Raw genomic sequence first — 7,180 nt, forward strand, 5'->3', positions numbered from 1 at the left:
CATTTGTGACCAAGAAAAATGTGCTGATACCAATCAAAATACTATAATGCAACATGTCCAACTTAAGTCACCACAATATACTTCAACTTTTGCAGATAGGAGACACTTTGTTTAAGTAATTTTTTGTCAAAATGACCAAATAGAAACCTCCATCGTCTAGGCAAACTTAATTGAGATTAAATCACAGTCAAACTAAAGCAAACAACAATAAAACCATGTATAACCAATGACCAAAATATTTAACCTTCTATTTCTTATGAGGATAAATAAGTATTCTTTTGAACTCTAAAGGGCAATATGGAAAACTAAACAAATCAAGTTTGTCAATTGACGAAGGTTAATATGAGGTTTCCATTTGGCCATTTTTAGAAAACTTGCATCTCATATCATAAAATTCAGCAAAGTGAGGCTCGCTTTCGAAACTAGGGGCAAAAGGGTAGCTACAAATGAAATCTTCTCAAACTTTTTTCATAATAAAAAATTCACAATGGAACAATATATTAATGTTTTCAACCTAAATCGTTCATTTCACCTTGTCATTATTGTTATTTATTTCTTTGAACCCGCTTAACTTTGCCATATATTCTTAGTCAAAAGTAGTTTTAATGTTTTACATAAAAGCCTCTACCTCTAAGCAAAAATAGATTATTTCAGTAGCATCTTTGCCATAATTTAGGTTTTAAAACTTTGATTTGAATCTCTCAGCTACAGGGGGACTTAAGAGATATATGGTAGGGGTCTGACTAACCCCAACCTGCCTTTAAAAAAAAAGAATATGGTTACAGCAATGTGCTGCCTTTACATGTTTCAAGCTATGAGATAAATCAATCTCGTCTTTTCATATCATAAATTTTCTCCAAACCATCATGATCACTAAATTTTTTTGCATTGTCATCGATAAAAATGTGATGTTCATGTCCACAATTAACATGTAAAGACTATCTTTTCTATTTTCTAGCACCGCCTATAATGTCATAAAATGACTATCTTGACATCAACATAAATGTTAAATTTATGCAGCAGGTTCGTCTCATAAGACAATCAGGATCTAAGAATTAAAAGATGATCTAGGCTTCGCGTGTTCAGGATAAGATCAAATGAAAACAGAAGGTTAAAGCATTTTGCATGATAATCCAAACCAAAATGTGAGGTTTCTCTACGTCATGACATCTTAGAGATGGGCATCCAACTTCATACCTCATTGCAGCCTCTACTCACAGGAGATGATGTGTCAAAGGTTGCAGACTCTCACTTCCAACATCTTTTTCTCAAAAACGCGTGACGTGCGAGATGTCAATCTCAACATATACACTAGATGAGAGGCAATTTATGAAAGTCTTTCACCCTAACAAGAATAAAGCACGTATTCTGATTGAAGAGAGCTGGGAAATCACTGGCCCTAATGGGCTTACTAAATTCTACAGATTTTGGTAGGGGAGGGAGAAATATACAACAAATATTCTTCAAAGTCATGCAAATAGTAGACTTTCGCATGAAACTGATAAATATTTATTGATCTCTATTCCAAAAGAAAATGCAACAAGGGATATAAATAGATTTAAACAACTTTATTGCGGAAAACATATACAAGATTATCTCGAAGACTCCTATCGAAAGATTAAAGAATCTAACATAATGAATCATATAAAAAACCAACACGTATTTTAGCCCCAAAAAAGCATACATGGCTGTGGCATTATTGCGAATGAGGCTATTCTGGTGTTTTTCTATAAGATTACACGGCTAAAGCTTTTGTTTCCATCATGTGGTAGTTCATCTTCTATTGTATGTACCAGATGGGTTTTGAAACGCTGTGGATAAACTGGATACGGGAATTGATAAGAGTTGTTACATCATGGTGCATACTAATGTAAAAGAAACAAGGTTCTATGAGAGATCCGCATTAGGGAGGCCCTTTCTCTCATCTTCGTTTTTTACTTAGTTCGAGAAAGGCTATCTTTAATATTCAGGAAGACATCAGAAAAAAGTTTTATCAACATAGCTAGACCTCCCGGGCCTAAGAGGGCCTGAGGTACCTTAGGTATATAGACGACCTACTCATTTGGTGCCCTCAGAAAGGTGTAGAATTTAGGTGTTATTTAAGTTTTTTGCATTCAAATTAAAAGGCACAAACAAAATATTTTACTCTTCAATGATGATCATCAAATCCAAAACAAGCTGCTATGAATAAGCATGTCGAGTTGCCGATGGAATACTCGGGCTATTGCTTAAGGGAACATCATTTGAATCCTTATCAAGTGCAAGAATTCAAACCCATAAGCTGAAAGCATGAAAGGCTAGTTATCTTCTTATGTCTCGAATGCTTTACCTTCTTTCTCTATATAGTTATCCTATATGCCTCAAGAGGACTTAAAAAAGAAAACAAAATCCGGCCCTAATATTCTAACAAAAATTAAACATTCATTATTCATGGATTCAGGCTTAATGCTAATTGAAAAATAAGCGCACATAAAAAACATAATTATACGTTCATGCCAATTTAAAAAAAAAATAAATCACAACCCTAATTCTTACAAACCTTATAAATTATGCATTTGTTGCTAATTGATAAAAAAAATCGTAAAGCTCCCTTTCACCGAACTCCATGTATCATCCTACAAACCTTTAAAAATCATAAAATTCTCAAACAAGAAAAGAAATTAAGAAAGAGCAGATAAGTACATAAAAAAGATTCACTACATACAATCACACGGCGGATGAATTCATCACTTTTTTTATGCCCAATAGCCTCAAATGTAGCTACCAATGACGACAAAAAGTTATAAATGACACTGGTCAGAATACTACCAATTGTACTTGCTAATGACCAAAGAACCAACTGAACCATAATGTAGAGGCACACTGTCTTCAAAACTGATGGTCCTAACAGTTTGATTCTGTATTAATAGGGAAAGCCAAAGTTTTTTTTAAAAGAAATAGAAAAAACCAAAGTTATATATACTTCGGTTCCTTTCTTCTTCTTTCTTTGTGCATCCCTACCATTTTTTTTAAATGAAGAAGTGTAAAGTATATTAAAAGACATCGTCGCCATTTATAAAGGCATGTATACACATATATGGAAAGGTTACTTAATTGTGCAGTAGTTGCTTAATAGTAATGTGTACATGGGTATGAAGCGGGTCTAGTTTATGTAATTCTTGTCAGATCCAGATATGATATTTTTATGAAAGATCAATTCAGACCTGAATCTGGATTCAAATTCAGTACCACCTAGTCAGGTCCAACTGCATACCATTTTGGCAGGGGTCCAATCCTTTGACACCCCTATAGGCAACCCTTTTTTAATCCATGTAGGATCTAGTATATCTATGGTCTGGTTTTGCTGAAACCAGATCTTGAGTTTGGTGAGTATAATAAGATTCATTCTTGGCTTGATATGGATTCATGCATGTTTAATTTAACCCCATCATTTGATAGATCTAGAGTCACAATGTTATGAACATATGCTAATCCAGATCTTCACTGTAATATTCAAGTGAATATGGATAAGAAATTGGACTACTTTACAAAAATTGTAGACTTGTGTATAAAACTAGTCCAACCCCAGTTTGTCCATCCAAAGGCTGCACATGATCTGGGTTTGAGCCGAGCTTGAGATAGCTCGTTAAAATTTTCTGGGCGCCCAAGCTTGGCTTGAGTTGTAGTCGAGTTTGAACACCATGTAACTGTAGTTGTCCCGAGTCGAGCTCACCACCTCATACATAAATGGCTAGTAGATAACCATTTATATAACAACTATTTTGTTGATTTTTTAGCAACAAAATATCTAAGTATGTCTCGTATAACTATCTAAACAAAGGATAATCGAGCTTAACCAAGCTCCATTGCTTGTTCAAGCTTACCTCGTTTATGTGAATGAAGCTTGAGCCCTTGCTCAAGCTTAGCTCATTTACTTTTTCGGATGAGTTTGAGTTGAGCTTAAATTGGGCCAATCCCCAGTTAGTTCGGCTCGCTGTGCAGCACTAGTCAATCCCTATATTTATGGATCTCTATAGACTGCAGGAAAGCCAATAAAGAGGTGGGTCCAACTCGGACCACATCTGTCCAACTCATTCAATTGTGCCTGATCATGTGAGCCGAAACATAGTTGGACTCAAATTGCTTTTGACCGAATCCGTACACAGGTCTAGACAAGTTACGTTATTTATGCCTTGATTCAACGTGGATCAACGCAGATGTAACAACTAATTAACAAGTCGTATCGCATGACATTCTCATTCCATATTTTCTAGATTTATATCAATAATGGAATAAAACAGCATAATTAAGCATCATAGGAAATTTTCTTAAGGTGGTTTAAGTTTTTTTTTTAGAGAATAGGGTGGTTTTAATTAATTATCTAGACTTTGGATTCTTTAATTGGAACCCCAACAAAGCTCACAATTTTGTTGCTTGATTGACTCAATATTTTGGATATCACATTTCATAAAACGTATAAGATATCTAGTTTTCATGTTTTGAAACCTAAATAAATCGACTCCAATAGTTTTTTTTTTGAAATCGACTTCAATAGAACTCAAATATGAAAGTAATCAAATCCACTCATAATATTGTAGCTTGTTGGTCAGACACAACAGGCTAATCTCAGAATCATTTTAAGATGTAACAGACCACTACTGTAAGGGCCTGTTGAAATTATTCCTGATTCAATCACCTCTTTAATATTCTTGGCTCCAAGGTTAATTAATTTCTGGGTTTAAATCACCAATGAAATCAGATTCAGATCCGTATTATGGATTTCTTGCAAATCCAATTCATTGTTGTGAACATCTTGTCTCCCATGATAATCTTAGCCGATCAAATTTGGAAGCACAAACATTAAATTCAAAACTGTTTCAGAGAAAAGTAAGTGCACTTTCAAACTAGGTTTTCTTTTTCCTTTATTGGGTGAAGCTTCAAGAGGACTATAAAAAAAACAAAATCCGACCCTAATATTCTAACAAAAATCAAACATTCATTATTCATGGATTCATGCTTAATGCTAATTGAAAAACAAAAACACATAAAAACCTTAAAACCATAATTATATGTTCATGCCAATTTTACAAAATAAATAAATCACAACCCTAATTCTTACAAACCTTATAAATTATGCATTTGTTGCTAACTGATAAAAAAATCGTAAACCTCCCTTTCACCGAACTCCATGTATCATCCTATAAACCATTAAAAATCATAAAAATTCCCAAACAAGAAAAGAAATTAAGAAAGAGCACACAAGTATAAAAAAAAAGATTCACTACATACAATCAGACGGTGGATGAATTCATCACTTTTTTCATGCCCAACAGCCTCAAATGTTGCTACCAACAACGACAAAAAAGTTGTAGATGCCACTGGTTAAAACATTGCCAATTGTACTTGTTAATGACCAAAGAACCAACAAAATCGTAATGTAAAGGCACACTGTCTTCAGAACCGATGGTCCTAGCAATTTGATTCTGCATTAATATGAAAAACCAAAGTTTTTTTTAAAAGAAATAGAGAAAACCAAAGTTATATATAAAAGACATCGCCACCATTTATAAAGGCATGCATACACATATATGAAAAGCTTACTTAATTATGCAATAGTTGCTGAATAGTAATGTGTACATGGGTATGAAGCGGGTCTAGTTTATGTAATTTTTGTCAGATCCATATATGGTTTTTTTATGAAAGATCAAATCAGACCTCAATTTGGATTCAAATTCAATACCACCTAGTCAGATCCATCTACATACCATTTTGGCAGGGGTCCAAGCCTTTGACACTCCTACAGGCAACCCTTTTCTAATCTATGTAGGATCTAGTATATCTATGGTCTAGTTTTGTTGAAACCAGATCCTTAGTTTGGTGAGCATAATAAGATTCATTCTTGGCTTGATATGGATTCATGCATGTTTAATGTAACCTCATCATTTGATAGATCTAGAGTCACAATGTTATGAATAGATGTTGATCCAGATCTTCACTATAATATTCAGAAATTTGACTACTTTACTAAAATGGTAGGCTCGTGTATAACATAGCCCAACACAATTTTTCCATCCTAAGGTTGCACATGATCTGGGTTTGAATTGGCTCATTAAATTTTTCTGGGCGTCCAAGCTTAGCTTGAGTTGTAGCCGAGTTTGGACACCCTGTGTCTGTAGCTGTCCTAAGTCGAACTCACCACCTCATACATAAATGGCTAGCGGATAACCATTTATATAACACCTATTTTGTTGGTTTTTTAGTAACAAAATATATGAGCATATGAAACGTATGCCTCGTATAACTATCTAAACCAAGGATAATTGAGCTTAACCAAGCTCGATTGCTTGTTCAAGCTTAATTCATTTGTGTGAATGAAGCCTTAGCAACTTGCTCAAGCTTAGCTCATTTACTTATTTGAACGAGTTTGAACCGAGCTTAAACTGGGTCAAGCCCCAGCTAGTTCGGCTTGTTGTGCAGCACTAGTCAATCCCTGTATTTATGGATCTCAACATACTACAAAAAAGCCAGCAAAGAATTGGGTCCAACTCATACCACATTTGTCCAACTCAAATCATGTGAGCCCAAACATGGTTGAACTCAAATCACTTTTGACCGGATCCGTACCCCAGTCTAGGGCATGAATCAAAGTATGATTTAAAACAAAGTATGATTATTAATTATTTTTCAAATATAAAAAATCAAAGGTCATTTGTAAAAAGTATGATTTAGGATAAATATTTGGTTTTTTTAGGCATTATTAGTATGGCTTATTAGTAATTACCTTTTTTCTTTTTATTGTACATTTGTGTCCACACCAATTTAAACTCTTGGGCTCTGCCCCAGGTATGAACCTTTTTTTTATAGGAAAGTTGTTTGTTGCATTTTATTACGTGGGTCTAGGGCATGAATCAAAGGCTCTTTCATTCCCCTAGAAAACCATAACTTTCTACATTCAAAAGCTCACGAATTACACATAGAAAGGCAATTTCACCACTTAGAAGGTGTTTGTTTAGTGCCCTCTCTTATGAAAGAGGCTGGCTTCTTTTTTTTCTTTTAAAAGGCAACCTGAGGTTAGGCAGACCCCTACCAGTTATTATTCAACTTACCATTGAGGTTTTAAACCTGTAACGTCCCACAGCAAGGATATGTGCACTAACAGCTCCTACCAACCACACGAAGCCCCTCGTTGGTTAGGCTGGCC

The sequence above is a fragment of the Nuphar pumila genome, chromosome 6 (genome assembly GCF_984573655.1).
Source record: "Nuphar pumila chromosome 6, dmNupPumi1.hap1.1, whole genome shotgun sequence".
In the NCBI taxonomy this organism is placed as follows: domain Eukaryota; kingdom Viridiplantae; phylum Streptophyta; class Magnoliopsida; order Nymphaeales; family Nymphaeaceae; genus Nuphar; species Nuphar pumila.